We start from the raw sequence: 17,899 nt of genomic DNA on the forward strand, positions 1-17,899 counted from the left end.
AGGTGGTAAGTGTTGAGGATTACTGTGAGTGAAAATGAAAGGTAAGCGTTACCTTCTCTGTTGTAGTTGTCTATAAATATTGGATAACATGCGGCACATTATCTATGAGGCTCCTGATGTGTAAATCAGGGCTCTAGAAGTCAGTAAGTAAATGGCTTCAGGTGTCGTAGTGCACTGTTAGCTGAAGGGAGTTTTGGAGTTCAAGAGAGCCACATAATGATCAGCGCCGCATTGTCCATGGGTTGCTGGTGAGTGTTGGTTCTGTCTTAACTGAGCAATGCTTGTGTGTGTAGATTCGGGCTAAGTGAGCATCACATTCTAGAGGGTTGCCGGGTGCATAGGAGAGGCTCTGTGTAGATAATTGAGTGATCGTGGAGCATGGCGAGGGACCAGAGCCCTTAATCATGTTTACTGTTCTTTTCCGTTTTCAGATGATCTCTGGACTGAAGAGCCGGGTTGCGAGGCAACAAAATTCCTGGTGGATTTAACTGACTGTGCCCAGGTATACTTAGTACCTGTGTGTTTTCTCAGATAAGCCAGCCCAGCCCAGGGGTGCTGGCAACACTGATGGGACCCAATCTATACAATATATTTTTTTCCAGAAGCACACACACTTCTGAAATGTTCCCTAACTTCTTGCAATGAACAATTAATGTATATATTCCCACCCCTCAGTACTAAAAAAGATCAGGGCCAGGATTTAATCAGATTCACTTTTTAGGATCTCTCCTCACTAGAGGATTTCCCTTTTCGATAATACTCACATCAAAATGTATTTATAGCCATCAAACCAGGAAGACAGAACTAGCCATGATTCCTGTATACAAATAATGTCAAAATCTCCAAAGATATCACAAACTTCACTTCTGATTTTACCACTGGAGTTTCCCCAGGCCACATGGTAAGCACCTGTTGTCATATAGTGCACCAGCCAACCAAGACCATTGTCTTCCCTCCAGAGAAGCAGTCTCTTTTTCTGGAGAAAATTGGACATTCCTTGTGTTCAAACCACGATGAATAATAGATGCCCGGATATCCTTGGCAGTATTATCCCTGGCAAACTTGTCCTTTCCAATATTGTGGTTCGCATTAAGTCCCCTAACTATGAAGCCCAATGATCTCAGAGAAGGGGCCTCTCTCAAAATAGTTTTCAACATGACTCTGGAACTGACATGCAACAAAACTTTACCAATGTGCTCCTTATCAAAAAACTCAACCCGCTCAAAGTCTTTGGTTCAGATTAAACAGAAATTGCATATTTCCGCAAAGAGGGTCAAGATGTTTTCTCTATTCAACAATATGCTACTATCACCATCAAAAAGACTGACCACCAAATTTGGATAGGACTGTGCAACACCAAATGAGGGCATTTTCCCTGTATTATCATCCATCACTTTCCCCTTGTATACTTTGGCAAATTAATTGTTGGCTATAGGACTGTTGGAGGCATTTTTAATGGTATGCAGTCATTGCATCGAATACAAGGCATTGAATGCCAAAAGCATCGAAAAAAGGATCAAATGCATTTTTTTTCAAATGTAAAGGTTTTATTTTAATTATAATGGGTTTTTAAGGGGGACAAACAGGAGTTGGGGGTCCCCTCCATTAAAACAAAATGAAAATAAATTAATTTGATGCTTTTTTTCGTGTTTTTTTTTAGATGCTAAGGCATTCGATGATTTGGCATTCAATGCAATCAATATAACCATTTTTAATATCTCTCAAAATGCTATACAAATTATAATCACCATGGTTCCTTTACATTTTTTCCACTCTGTTCCCTCTATCCCAACATGGACATCTAAGCTTTTCCAACAGGGTCGGCTTACTAGACACTTCATGTGACAAGGCACCCCTGACCTACTCAGAAAACCCTGTGCTCCAAAGACAGGATCCAAATTATTAGCTACCCCTTCTGATTGAGCTGCCATGGTTGAGACTGGTTTACTGATGTACATAGCTTCCATAGTTTGAACACATGGAAGTTTAAACCCCTCTCCTGATCCTGTCTCAACCGAATGAGGCAGCGAGTGTCTTGTTTTCCACAGAAATATATATCCACCTGGGCTGCAAAGTTCACTGTCCTTATGGAGGTCGGAGACAAGGGAACTGGATCATACACATTACTTTTTTCCTGCAGATATAGGGGGTCATTATGAGTCGGGCGGTAAGGGAATCTGGGCACCGGTAAGGAGACGGGTGCCAGTAATCCCTTACCGCCCGATTACGAGGTCCCTTGGAAGGAACCGTAAGGAAAGTGTGGTCTGACCACATGTCCCTTACGGGTGATGCTAAGGGACCAGGGCGCTAATAACGGGCTTGCCATTCGCGAGCCTGTTATTAGCACCCTCCCCATTCCCTTTGAGCCCTATGGGGGCTCAAATGGGAATGGGGAATGGTTTGTTCAATGGGACTTACCGGTCCCGTCAGGGTCGGACTGCACCGGTAAGTCCCCATTGAACAACACCAGACTCGGACACGAGATGGGTGGTAGCCATGGTGCTATGAGGCCCATAGTTTCCTAGACGTCACTTTGGAAGAGGGGACCTATGAGATCTAATATTCAATTGGACAGAGTTAGACTTTGCAACTAAATCCAATGCTGAAGAGTCACTCTCTGAAGAACTGTCCAGAGTGAATATTATTTGGTGATCAGAAACAAGAGCCACTGATTTCAAAGATGTTTTTTGTAGCATGATTGAGGGACTCCTGAATTGTGAGATTACACAGGAACTTCATAAGTATTTCTTGTATTTCTGTTTTCCCTTAGCATTTATAGATGTATGCTCAATCAGTAAGTGGTCAGGTCCCCCATTAGCCCTCTCTATTACCATTTTTCCAACAATACTGGTAATTTGTTCATGATTTGTCACAATGGGAGGACAAAAAATGGTTTTTCTGACAGACATTTGTTGACTAACTGCATTTTGTATCATAGATACTGCTTGTGAGAGGTCAGATTTGTTTAGACCGTTCATCAAAATTTCGCAAGTCCTGAAAGTCAGCTTCTTTTGTGATATTTTCCAATTTGGTCATAATTGAATTACGAAGGATGGTGTGAATTCTGACGTCCACTTTAATACTATCATAAATTGCTGAAAGAAGACAAAATGTAGTTAAGCCCCACCAGGGTGGTTTTGGTATTGGCAATGTTGTTGCTGTTCACCAAGAATTCTACAGAGGCCAGTTGTTTCTGCCCCCATGGATTGGGGGGTCGATGCATACAAATATATGGAGAAATGTTCCTCCCCTGACAAAGCAGCTGAAAAAATAGCGGGGAGACATCAATCACGTGGGCCAAAATGTCCCCTCAGCAGACTGCAAATCCAACATTTCATTGTCCGTAACTGCAGTTCGCTCTACTTGAGTTTCCACAAATATTTTAACATTACCTTTACCAACTGCATCAAAGTAAGCAGTGATTTAACTTTCTCCTTGACCGTAGGGGGATCAGTAATAGTTTGAGCACAGAACCTAATGACACTTGTTGCTTCATTGGGAGAGATCGTTAATGGCAGATTACGCACCAACTCAAAAAACATCTGGGAATAGTACGATTCAAAGGGTCTAGATAGACTTCTCAGGGTAAGCAGCAAACAAAGGAATCACGTTTGATGTATTAAAATGTCTTAGTCAAGATTAGCCCTTATCATATAATGAACACCTCTTCCATTCAGAGCCTATGAGGGAGTGCAATCAAAATGGCAGTAAAGTTTGGTCTACTACACAGTAGAACAGTAAGTGGCTTCTAATCAATAAAAACAGAGAGATGGATGCAGAAAAGAATGGTGTGAGCAGCATGTGCTGAAATTTACCATACAAGTAGAACAGTGGTTCCCCGCTTCCGACCGCTGAACCCTTACACCGACACCGACACCAGCCTTGTATACACTTAGCACGTGCTTAACACAGCAAAGTGGATTATGGATGCTGGATAGGAGACCGGCGCAGGACCCACGCCCAAGCAGCCTTCCAAAATTAAAGGCGCAGGCACCTTTGTACTTACCATCCTTCACACAATGCGGCCAAAAAAACACTCCCCTGAGCATCAGAACTCCAGCAAAGACTAGCCAACTTGAAAAACCACAGCACCATACCACACTTGTCCACACATAGAGCGCACTTTGCACAGTGATGTGGATTATGAATGCTGGATAGAGGGTGGTGCAGGACCCGTTCTCTCAAAGCCGGCAGCTAACATGAAAGGTACAGACAGCTTTGTACTTAGTCAGTGTCCTTCACACAATGCAGCCAAAAAAACACTATCATTAGTGTCAGAACTCCAACAAAGACTGCACGATGTGACAACCGACAGCACTGACCCCACACTTGTCCACACTTCACACTGGAAAGTAGATTATGTATGATGGGTAGGGGGCCGGCAGAGGACCTAGACTCCAAGCAAGCGGCCAAAATTAAAGGTGCAGGCTCCTTTGTAATTAGTCAGCGTCCTTTGCAAAATGCGGCCAAACAAAGTCTCTCCTGAGCATCTGAACTCCAACAAAGACTGACCAACATGACAACCAACAGCACCAATACCACACTTATCCACACTCCTTCAATTTAATATGATGTCATCTCAGAGGTTTCTGGCTTTACAATGTATCACATTCTAAAACATTAAATTCCACCTATGTGACCACTTTAATAATTTGCTCACCACATTCCGCTCTCTGGAACAACTCAATTGATTCAATTGTTATCATTATAGCATGCATAAATTCAGAGTATTGTTTTTTCTTTCCTTTATTTAACTTCTACATTTATATTCAAATTATTTCTCCAACTCAACATAATGAGCTTGGTACTGCACATGCTAGGACATATGACACACTAGCATGCAGCCTTTCTTTACCTCAAAATACAAATTAAATGTGCCGAATATGCATGAATACAACTCACATTAGCAAAATAGCATTGCTAGTGTTATGGGCAAAACAGTGAATCCCATGTAGCATTTTTTTAATATACAAAATATCACTTAACAACTTTTTTTTTCCTGCCTGGTATCTTTTGTCGATAATGTTAACACAGAGCAGCAAGGTATTTAAGATGGGACCTGGACATGGTAACATCCCTTGTAGTCTGCAGTTCTTGGGGGCTTTATAACTTCTGTCCTGCCTCCTCTGGAGAGGTTTCCAGACATGCAGTCCTGTCAAGTCTTCATTTCTTACGTTCAGGAAGACCTGCAAGATGGTGTTAATAGATTTGACTGAGCATGACCAATCATCTGAATTAAAATTATTTTTTTAAATGTTCACCCCTAACAAACCCAAAGGGCAAGTAATAAAACTCAACATTTACACTTTATGGCACAGCCTAGTCTTCTTTGCCTGCCCAAAGGAGGACTCTTATTTGCAGTGGGTAGCTTCAAAGAGTTTATTACCTTGGGAAGGGAACTTATCTGTCCTCCAATTCTGTGTGTTGGGGTTGGGAGATGTCCTTTTGAGTTGGATGGATTCCTATATGTCAGAAGTCAGTGCTGGCTCCATTTAGAGTTGATTTCAGACACAATTGCAGCATATAATGTGCCTATTTTCACAAAACACCATAGTTCAAATTACATTGACTTATCAAACCCCTATCATCAGTCCAAATTGTCAACTTTGTTACATTTTCTAATCCTGACTTTTTCTTTCTGTGGAAGAAATTGAACACACACACCAGCCAAATGAAAATCTGTTTGTCTTTCTATAACAGATGTTCTTTCTCCTCAGATTAGGCAATTCCAATTTTTAACAAAAGTTGCAGGTTATTTTCTGGTACTTGAACAGTTCATCTCAGGTCTTGTCAGCTTTGGTTTTGGATGGCTGCAAAACATTGCACATTTCATTTGTGCATGTGTTTCCCAACTGCTTTGTGCTGGCCAAAGTCCAGATATTGTCCTAGCACTTATATTCAATGGGATATCCTTACATACCAGCAAATCATAACAATCACCACTTCCATGTACTCGTCCCTTTTCCTTCCTTAACAGCTGTTCTGTTCTTGCATATTTACTGGTTGTGGGCAGGATAGCAACCCTATTGTAAGATGTAAATATTGGGTGTGACTCTGGAATGGAAAGGGGCACAATCAATATTTTCCACTGGAATAGTGTTGTTTCTCTCCTCACCATTAATCTCACATTGCCTGTGCAAGCTTGGTTGAAGGAAGACCCTTTACTTTAGACAGAATGAAAGGTAGTGTGCAAACCACGGCACTACACTAGGAAAGAAGATCCACATTCTGGTTCACCTTATCCTCATCCTCTCTCATTGCTGTGAGCACTATAGTGGTTGAAAAGAAAATTACATTAGAGACGGCCTAAAACAAATCATTAATATATCCATGTGATGGTGGTGCAGGAGCAGTCACTCCCATTGTCTTTGCTACACAGTTTTCACCTCCATGTAAAATCTACAGACAGAATCAAATACGACCTGTCCTCTTTAGGTCCCACCAGCAAATAGTAAGATTTCTGGTGGGAAGGGAAAGATGAAAAGGTAGACATTTTCCAATGTTGTGTCACTTCTACTCACTCAGTACCCTACTGCTCACTGATGGGAGGGAAGGCAATAGTAAGGAACACAGGTCTTTGCTGTGTGTCCCTGCAATTCCTGCAAGCATACTTTGTTTCATCCTAGATCTTTCCTGACAGTGCTCCATTTTGACTCATCTATGTCACCCGTTGGCCATATTTGATCAATTATCTTTGCCTAGCACCTTGACCTCTGTTTACATTGACAGTTGATTCAATTTCTCCACTAGAACACAAACTGTTAGTAGCTGGAACTAATGTGCACTTCTACCTCAATGGTGCAAACTCACTATACGTCAAAATAATAAAAAATTTAAAAAAATAACTCCATTATTTCTGTCCCCAGAAGGCTTCATTCAGGATATCTGGAAATATACACTTAGTCACCAGTATCTGCATTGTCAGAGAGCATCTGTGATTCTGTGTGGGTGCCTGAGCCACCTCAAAGACTCTCTCATACCTGCAGATGAATTTGAAGCAAATTCTCCCAAAACTCTACAAAGTGGAGGCACATTCAGAATGATTCCCCCGCCATCAATTTTGCTTTACTCCTCCCTAATATCCCATAGCTCGAAAGGATTATCGTGTCACAGGAACTATCACTAATGTTTTTTTGTTTTTTTTCCCGCTGTGTGAAACAGTATTTATGAGCATATTGTTCCATATTTACGGTAATCACCGGTATGCAGGGTCAGTTTCAATAATTAAGCTCACTTGATAGCCTGTTTTGAGATGGTGTTGCCAATATCTCAAAACACTGTGTAAAGTTACCTTAAAATATGCCCTGTATAAACAAGGTTAATTACTTTGAAGGCTACATAAATATGTGCACGCTATTGTTTGTAAACTTAGCACAATAGTGGTAGAGTAAACACTGTAGTATGTTGAAGGCTGTTTTACTATGTTTTGCAAGCAAATCAGGAAGGGCAACATTTCAATGGATAATTCGGTAATTTCAAAAGATAACATATCAAGTATCAGGGCGCAAAACTCCAGTCATTTAATGCAACATTAAGAAAATCAATCACCAACTTATACAGCCCCTCCCACCAGGGACGTCATTTAGGGGTCGCCCTTGCTACCCTGTGGTCTCCCTTGTTACCCCTAAGATTGAAGCTCCTCGACTGTGGCCAATGCCATGTGGCTATTTGAGCTATTTGTCTTTGTGGAATTCCATACAGCAATTGCTAGACTCATTAAGGGTTTATTTCAGGCACACTTCAGGGGGTGAGTCACTGATTTAGTCTGTTCTGAAACACCACAAATTCACAATGCAGATACAATCCTCCAAAACGTATTCAGAGTAGAATAAGCATCCATTTCGGACGGACTATGTATTTTTCTTTTTGCAAGTTGCAGTTATAGTTTTTTTTTTGTTTTTATGCCAATACATATGGTGATCCATTCTTGTATGAAATGTATATCACGTTTCAGTAATATGGTAACCATATTTCTTTTAGTGTACTTAGAAATAATGCTATGTGATGTCACTTTATGTTTGTCAATGGGTAAATGGTTGTATAAATGGTTGTGTTCCATCCCTTCCCGTGATGTCACTTTGGGGGTGGGGGCTTCCTGTGATGTCATCAGAAGACAATGGTCATGTGATGTCACTTCTTGTGGTGAAATGACGTCCATGCGCTCCCACTCAACAAAATGGCCACGGCTGTAGTGCATTCTCAAGGATGCACTCATTATGCATGATGAAGCAGTTGACTGGCACCAGGCCCCCTCTCTAATATGCATCTTCATGAACTCTGAAAGTGAGAAAGCCTGCTCGGCCAAACCAAATAAAGAACCATACTGTTATTGTAAACATTCCTTGTGTGAATGATGAACAATAGGCGCACCTTGAATTCTGAATTCAAGGTTCTGATAAGTGACATTTGCAGTACTCTTCTTCGAGTAGTCAATCATGTAAAAATGCCTGTCATTTGTGGCGCCATGTCTGTATAAGATAATTCATTTGTGAGGCCATACACGTTGTCATCAGTTATGCTACTAATACCATCGATAATACTGCCTTCACATGTCATGGTAAACCTAATGATAGATACCTTGGATAGTTAGGCGTTTGTTCTTTCTTAACTCCTTAATTACCAAATGTCGAGTTGAATACTATTCATACAAATGGACTAACGCAGGCACATACACTACACATTGAAACCAGACGCATGTGCACAATGCAGGCATACACAGAAAGCAATTTCTGGGATCACATTCATACAAGTCTGTCAAGCTATATTTTGGATCAGTAAGTATTTCTCCAGTGAAGGTCAGATTCAAGTTGACACCCACATACAGATGTGAGTTGTGGCACACATACTGATTAAAGTATTTAGATGTCATCAAAGGAGGCTTACATCTTTGTTATGGTACTATCCGGGCAGGAACATTTATGAATACATACATAAAAATGCACACGCACACTGGCTGCTCGACACATTTTAAAAGCAATTTTTCAGAATAGGATACATTTATGAATACTTCCACTATCGGGAACGCCGGGGAAAGGTCTGAGCACATTTATTATCTATTTGACATCACATCCAAAAAGTAAGAATCCTTCAAGAGATCCAATTTATTTCTAATATAACAGTTTCCGAGAAAAGCAGGTGTTTTTGTTGTTTGAAGAAATGAGGGGAACGTATGAATCAATTCATTTTCACATTAAAAAAATCCATCATGTTTGAAAAGTGTTTTATAAATTGATAAACAACGTATTTCTAATCAATAACACTTGCATTTCCCCACTGTGTTTGTATATGCATGAAAAGTGACATGCTATCAATCATGAAGGAGTATGTAATTAGATTGGAAATAAGCTGGATCAAAGCACTATCAAAAGAAATCAGGCCAATCATATCGCTAATACAGGTGAATTATCTGAAATGGAGGTTAAAGCGATAGAGGTTCGAATACAAAAACAAATCCTTTACCCACGAATGAATGACTATATATTTTAACATTCTGTCTTCTGTGTTAGAAAATATAAGCACTGTCTAAGTCAGCCTATGGTTGTAAATCAAGAACATCTCCTTACAACCAAAAGAAAGTGGAAAAACAATTTCTCAGAACTAATTAACAGTAATTGTCAGTTTACCAGTAATTGTCACTTAGAGGGTAATTCATGGAATAATTGTGCTCTGAAATTTGTGGCGCAAGCTGGCGCAAGCGTGGAAAATTCTAGCGCACGCGTGCGAATCCCACTCGTGCGATTCATGGAAGGCACTGCGTGGGTTTTTCCCGGTATGTGCGCCAAATCTTAGCATGGCGCACACGGGCGTACATGTCACTGCGACATCCTGAACGCTGTGCGTGACGTGTAGGGCACACACCAATAAGGGGGCGGAACACACAGAATGGGGAACAACGCATGAAAATGAGGGCGTAACTGGTGAAGTACTGCTGGGAAATACACAGAATGCCCACACGTATTCATGGAATCGAATAGGGGAAACCCGCGCATGCCAAAAGACACGCACAGGTGTGAACACGTCCGCCACACAAAGGCAGGCGGAAGCATCCCCGCACAGTATAAAAGTGCGCGCAAACAACAAACACATATATACAGCTACGATGAATGTCCCATTTCTCGCAGCACTGATCGTTGGACACTGCCGGAGGAGGTGAATAGCCAGGCCCCACATTTTTCTGCCCAGGACCAGCCTTTTTGGGTTGCCTGAGGACCAAGTCTATGGCAGGTATACGTTTCCACCTCGTATCATCCTAGAGCTGATCAGTGAGTGGGAGGATGAGCTCACATCACACACCTTGTGATCCATAGTTGGGGGTGTATCACAGCCCACACAGTCACGCTGCCTCAGGTGTTGGCAATCATGACTGCGTGCCCCTCAGTCGGCAGGCACATAAACATGCCCAGAACACCCGCAGAAAGGCAGGCCGTAGTCCAGGACTTTTACAGGGTGGCACACTTCCCCAAAGTGTTCGAGCCATAGATTGCACCCATGTGGCCCTACGTCCACCTAGGGCCACTAAGAACATCTACCGCAACTGCAAGCACTGGCATTCCATCAACATACAGGTTGTATGTGATGCCCAAGGGATCATCACCTCTGTCTATGCAAACTATCCTAGATCTACCCATGACAGTCTCATATACAGATTGTCCACCCTGAGCGGGGAGCTGGAAGCTGGGAAGCATGGCGGCACATGGCTCACTGGTGAGTACAAATGTCTGTGCTCATGCATGCATGTCACACACAGACAAATACACAAACCCAACTAATGACAACCATCCTCACCTCCCCAGGGGGCAGTGCCTACCCTCTGAGCAACCACACAATGATGCCAATACGGAAACCCACCACACCAACCCAGGTAAGATACAGTGTTGCCCATATTGCAACCAGAGACATATTGGAGCGCACATTTGGAGTGCTCATTCACGCTTCCGCTCCCTTGAGCGCTCTGGTGGGCAGCTACTATATGCAACCCCAGTAGTGTGCAGGATCATTATGGCAGCATGTGTCCTGCACAATGTTGGAAAACGGCAGAGCATGCCGGTGGACATGGTGGTGCCCCCACATCCCCAACCACAGGCAAGGTGCTGCTCATGGGAGGGGAAAGGGCACGTGGCGAGGCAGCCCGGACCCAGCTTGTGGCCACATTGTTCACCTAAACTCCCACTCCTGTGGAGTGCACACAGGTCTGGCACATACCAGGTGACAATCGATGATGATAAAGAGACTGTCAACTGTCACAACCTTACCACCCTGAGAATGTTGCTACGGAAGTGCTACATTGTGTGCATCTCTAGCTACTTAAACATAACCAATACTGTATGACCAACATGAACACCTGCAAGGTGCATATCACACCATCCCCCTGAAAAACAGGCCCTGAAAAACACTGGTATGTCACCCAAATACTCCCAACCTACATCACCCTTGTCGGCCACACCATGACATGGCAAGCAACAGCAAAAGAGCAAACCAAAAGCATAATACATGAGCAATTAGATACGAAGTGACACGTGATAAATGGAAAGAGCCCTGATACAATCACACCGGACATGGAATCAGATGAAATGACTGACCAAGAACCTCCCACACATACAAATTATGCAAACCCAAACCTGTATGCTGTGTGTGTCTCCTGCAACACACCGCTTAGCACACCACACAGTGAGCAGCTATTGTGTTGGGGATACACCTTGAGCATCATATAAAAAGGACAAGCAACAAAAATAACCCAGTAAGGCACATACATTATCCCCAAATGGTAAGTGATCATGCGCTGCAGGGACACAGCATGCTAGAGAAGTCAATCTGTGTGCACGTGTGGGCATGGAAGGGTGGTTGTATGTATGGTGGAGCGTTGTGTAAGTGGGTTTGTCGGTAGGGACATGCACTCAATACATGCATGTGAAATGAAGTGACCCTCAGTGTCCTGCACACATCACATGTGAACATTGCCCATGTGGACACCCCAGTATGTCAAACCACAACAATTCCCTGACACCTGAAAAGTAAACCCAACACAGGAACAGCCATTGACCAGCAGAACACATCATGTACATAGTACCCCACAATGACAATGTCAGAGAGTGCCCAATCACCGGAGCCCAAGCGTACTGTCCGATAGCAAAAGGCCCTCCCTCATTTACTCATCACCATGATCTTCAGAAGAACTGCGTCTGGGGTCCGTCGGCTTCTTCCTTCTAGTCTACATGGCTTTGGGATACCACTTCCCCTTGGTTTCCTTGTTCTTCCTTTTGTGTAAATAGGGTCCAGCCCGCTCAGAGGCCACCTTGACTGGTAAAAATACCAAATAGCAGAGAACTCCAAGGAGACAAACCCCCAAACCAGGGCAAAGGTCTCTAGGTACCAAAAATCCCTCAAAGAGTCTCCAGTAGATGGCTTGGAGTTGCTGAATATGGCCAAGCACATGTACAAGTAGAATGATAGAATAACTACCAAGGTAGCACAGTTGAACAATGGTTCAACAGATGGGTAGCAATTTGGGCACACAATAATCAATGAGGATGCCACAACTGGTGGGTTGTGTCACAGCTCCGGTCTCCAGGCGCAGGAGTGGCACGAACCAACCACCCCCTCCGTGGTCTGGGTGCCTACAAGGTAAAACTTACACAGACCTCCGAGACCCCGGTGTGGAAAGAGGGTTAGGGAGCCGTTGGTTGGATAGATATCGGTATTTAGGATAACCGGAAAGAGGATCAGGATAGGGGAGGTGTATGGGCAAGGGAAAGTAGGGAAATACAAAATACAACAATTGACAATTACACATACTAAATTAAAGAAACCATGTTCCTCATGCACATTGTACAAACTGGCTCAAAGGCGAGCCAAAGAGACACATATCTCTGGGGTGAGTGCTGGCCTCATGCCTGCACACTCTCAGGTCTGGTAACAGGAGCAGTTAATTGCTGCAAAGAGAGCATGAGTTACTATTCAGTGGGTGTTGCCTCACACACACATAACACCATTCATGCCTCAAACTTAGTGACTCCTCCCCAAACAAGCACTGTTGTCTGCTGCTTAGTTCATATTGTTTTGCTTGCCCCTGTGATGGTTCATACACTGTTCATGTGGTAAGGTAGCTGCACGTGGCTCCGCAGTAAACAGAAGACCATGGGCCTCATTACGGCTTTGGTGGTAGCCATGCCCTTAATAAAGTTATGGCTATCAGCAAAGCCGGTCCGGGTTCTCTGAATGGTGAATTACCGGGCCATTCTGAGTTTGGAGGGCCCAGTAATCCCTCCTACAGGGAACCTGGGCCCGGACCTTCCCCATTCCCATTTGAGCCCCTATAGGGCTCAATGGGAATGGGTGTGGGAGCTAACAACGGGCCGATTACGACCGGTCCGTTGTTAGCTCCCTGGTTCCCTCGCAGGACCCGCTGTGGACATCTGGTAAAACCAGACGTCCACATCGGGTCCCGCGAGGGAACCTCGTAATCTTGCGGAATGGGTTTAACCGGTCCACCACCATTATGAGCGACCATTAACCTATTCTGAAAAGGTTATAATGAGGCCCCATGTGTTTAGAATCACACATGATAGTATGGGCCTTGGATGTGCTGCTAGCCGCGTGTGGCGAGGTACGACTTCGACGTGGCCAGGGTTTTTTAGTTCTTGGCCCAGTGTCTGCTGGGAAAGGTAGTCTAGAGGCTCCTTTTCCTGCAGAAAGGGCGTAAAAGCCTTTTATAAGGCTCCAACCTTTTCTGTGTGTGTTTCTTTATGCTGCTTGTTACTGGGCCATGTCTGAGACCTACATCTGACCTCCTCCCACACGACCCCAGGGTCTGTACCCTGACAGGTAGATCTGGAACTTGAGTAGAAAATAACCAAGGAGGCTGGCACAACTGGATGGTTGAGCTGAAACACAATCAATCCTTGATAGCGTGAATGAAGAAAGGCAGAGACAGCACAAGTCTGGAAAGGCATAGTGAATGGGAGATAGCCAGAAACAGCTGACAGCAAGTTAAGAGCCACAACAGTTGAATAGCATTGGTAAAAGCCAAAAGTCACCATAAAGGCATGGATGTAATAGATGAAAGACAGGAGGAGCGACAGGGAGATGCTGTGGAACAGAAGTGTACTGAGGCAAACAGAGGCAGTGTAAGAGTATGTGGAAATAACTGCCCGAGAGACGGACGGACAGATCTGCAACAAGGACAGTAGCAGGAAGAAAAACAGGGACTAAAGGCACGAGAGTGTGAAAAAAAAGTAAAAGAGCTGTAGTCCAGTAGGAAAACGGCGCCGTCAGTCAGCAGCGAAGTCCAAGAGGGAAGACAGATACAACGTGTCGTCCAAATGGAAGGGAGCGGAGTAGTAGTATATGCAGACATCTCAGGTGAGGACTGGACCGTGAGTTGTGCCTCTTGGGTCACATACCTAATGCATTCTCTTTTGCCACAATCCCCATGTCTGAACTCAACACGTAACAACTTGACATTGTCACCACAGGCCCCCTCCCACCATCAGTTTGACTTTCACAGCTAAAGGGTGCAGGCTACCGTCTACAGCATGAAGTGCGTCAAGCACGTATACAGGCAAGACATGAACATACATCACAATCAACATCAATAAATAGACAGTTCAAAAATGTACTCACCAAAATTGATTGCAGACATGCTGTGGAGAAAAATCCATAATCCCCACCAGGGGTGTAAACACAAGTAGTACAGCAGCAGACAGGCCACAGATATGATGAAAGTCCAATGCCCTTGTGTAAATTGTTGTCACACCGAACCATACGTGCAATGGAAAGGGGAAGCAGGAGTGGCATATGTGTCAGGACCCCAAGCCACAAACACATGCACGAGACAAGCTTGAATGGGCCCAGCTGGAACAGACAGTGGATGCTTTCAAAAGCCACAAAGCACCACACTGTCACATGAATGCACACTAGACAAACAATATTAAACTAATTTAAATAATTAAACTAATAAAATAAAAAATGGCCACATACAAACTGAAGAGGGGGAAGGCGCCCAGGTGGGGGGAGGTACAGGGTGCACCTCAACACCCACATGTGATGATGTTGAGATAAAAAAACACTCCATAAACTCAACGCCTGCATGGCCCGACCTGTGTGGGAGATAAGTCGTCGTCCTGCTCACTCTCTGGATGGAAAGCAGAAGGTGGATGTGGCACAGTACCCTGAACACACCTATGCACAGCTTGCCCCTCGATGGCAGCAAGTCAGCAGGACTGGTAAGCCTGGTCCTGTGCAGCGATGACATGTAGGTCAGCATGCAGACCCTCACGTGACACGTGTGCTTCCTCTTGCAAGGTAGCACGTGTAACACAGAGTTCTGCCTGCATGGCCTCCCATGACATCTGGAGCACCACCCGGCATGCATGTAGCTCAGCCGAGATGGTATTCTCAAGCTGCTCCAACCTCTCCTCTAACCGCTTCCTCTGCGACATGTTGAGCACACCCAGAGTAGATCTGAGGGATTGATGGTCATCCCTTAGGGCCTTCTTGTGTGCCTCTGTGTGAGCAGCAAGTGCTTGATGCAGAGACACCATTTCAGCCCAGCGTGCCCTGTCTGAGGCCGCCATGCCCAGCCTGAATGGGTGGGCCGTGGACTGTGCTGCCCACTGCTGGAGATCCACCTGTCTAGCACGATGGTCTGGTGCACAAGTGGGTTCTTGTGGCCTACCACCCCACGACCCACACATGTGCTGGGTTGCTGATGTAATAGCAACCCTGTGTCAGGAATGATATCACCATCCTCTGGCTCCATTGCGTCATCATCTGTAATGTGGAAAAAACAAACATGAGTACATATGTCAGAAGCACATAACCTACACACACATAGACATCACATCGACAGCCAACACATGATGCAGACATGTCACACACAAATGAAATTCCGGCATGCATCCAGTGGCATTGATATGCAAAAACATCCCAAAAGCAGAAATGGATGTGTGTAAATAACAAGGCCTACACATGTACTGAATGTAGTATATCACCTCCATCACACACCACAACTGTCAGGCACATGTCACAGGCAGAAATGACAGATGGCAACAAAGAGATGGCACATACCATAAGCATGTCTGAACTGCCAAATGGCCACAGCTGCAAGTGAACCCAAACATATCATGACACACGTAATATGCATGTACACATGCATCACTAAATCATCATCACCAATATAGCTACATCCATCTGCAGCTCCGCCCGTACCGGGCATCATGGGCCGTGTAGACATAGTGAATGTCCCGAGCAAAGTGAGGGCCTGCAACCAGGCATGAGGGATCATAACACCCAGTACGGTCCGAGCTGCCAGACACAAAGCCTCTAGAACACCCCTCATGGCCTGATTGAGCACATTGTGCATTGATTGTGCCCTAAACCATTATTCAGTGTGTCAAATCATCACGACCAGGCCCCACCAGAAAAGCTTAGTGGGCCTGGGCGTACACATATTGCACGACAGTGCACCTTCAGGTTTGTGCCAGTTGAACATAACAGGTGCAATGCTGAAATCTCAGCAGCATTAACGTTAATCTACTACATATTAGTCATTCAACAAAAAAGCTGCAGAAGACACTTGTGTAAATGAACACTATCACACACACATAAGTGAGAAGCCGCAATGTTGCACTGCACAACATTGAAGCTGCATGTATATGTAGTTTTCAAAAACACCTTTGTCCATATACACCCATACAGCGATTATGAACAACATCCTATAGAGCAAAGCAAACAACTACAACGCTGCTTTCTTTGATGTATGTGAAAGTGAACAAATACACACATGCAGGCAGCTCCACAGTCATTACAACCCGATTGGCAGGCTATCGTCAATCTGCGGCCTATACCAGTTAGTATAGGCAACAGATTGACCAATCAACTTTGCTAAACATCCGCTAGGGTGTTCCAATACTGAGTACATGTGTCACAGGATGCACGTGTGCCCGTGCCTTTTATGACAGTGAAGGGATGACAATCTGACCATACATGCCAGGTCACTTTGACATTGCAGCAGTGAGTAGGCATGTAGAATGGTGTAACATGGCTCAGAAGTGGGTTGGTGCAGTGCAGAACATGTGTACGTTACCGACTATGTACATCAACAAGTACATTATGATGTCAATCAATAAACATGAAGGCAGTGTAAGGGCAAGGTCAGCCATCACGTGCTATGTTCAACACCCCGCCCCCTTTAGAGAAAATGCAGGGAGCCATTGCATGGCAGTGAAAGGTTGACCAGAGAATGGTGTATTGGCAGACAGTGTTGAGTAGCGTCAATTGCATCATCTGAGTGAATTGACAACATAGTAGATGAGAATGGGACAGTAAACAGGACACATGATGAACCCTCTGTAGTACACCCATTTTTGCAGAAGTCACTACACCAGAGGAAAAGAGTCAGAGGGCCAGAAACCATGGGAGGCCTGTGCCCCACACAGACCATGACACCCTACACATGTGCGTGATGCAGGACTGATCAAAAGCCATTACATGAATGTCATCATGGACACGTACTACTATGATCATCCTGCAAGGACACATAGGGACATGCATGGAATGCAATTGGAGCATCAATGGCCACTCATGTCCTTGCGGAGCATCTGCCATCTACGCAGTCCGAGTGAGACACCCTGCATCAAGGACAAAGGATGTACCCCACAGTATGTGTCAGGCAGGTTGGCAGGGGGAATTTTGCATGTACACAGGAGCGTTGAACAGGCCATTGCAGTAGTCCAACATGTTACCCACCAGTGCCATGTTAAAATTGGTGGGCAGGCGGGTGAAGGGGCATGGGAGCATGCCTACGTGGAGTACCCACATGCAGGCAGGACACACATGTGATGACATAGTCTGAGTGCTGAGTGGAAAGACATCCCAGGCTACATGCAGAAGGGCCAGTGAG

The sequence above is a fragment of the Ambystoma mexicanum genome, chromosome 1p (genome assembly GCF_040938575.1).
Source record: "Ambystoma mexicanum isolate Mex_15411 chromosome 1p, UKY_AmexF1_1, whole genome shotgun sequence".
In the NCBI taxonomy this organism is placed as follows: domain Eukaryota; kingdom Metazoa; phylum Chordata; class Amphibia; order Caudata; family Ambystomatidae; genus Ambystoma; species Ambystoma mexicanum.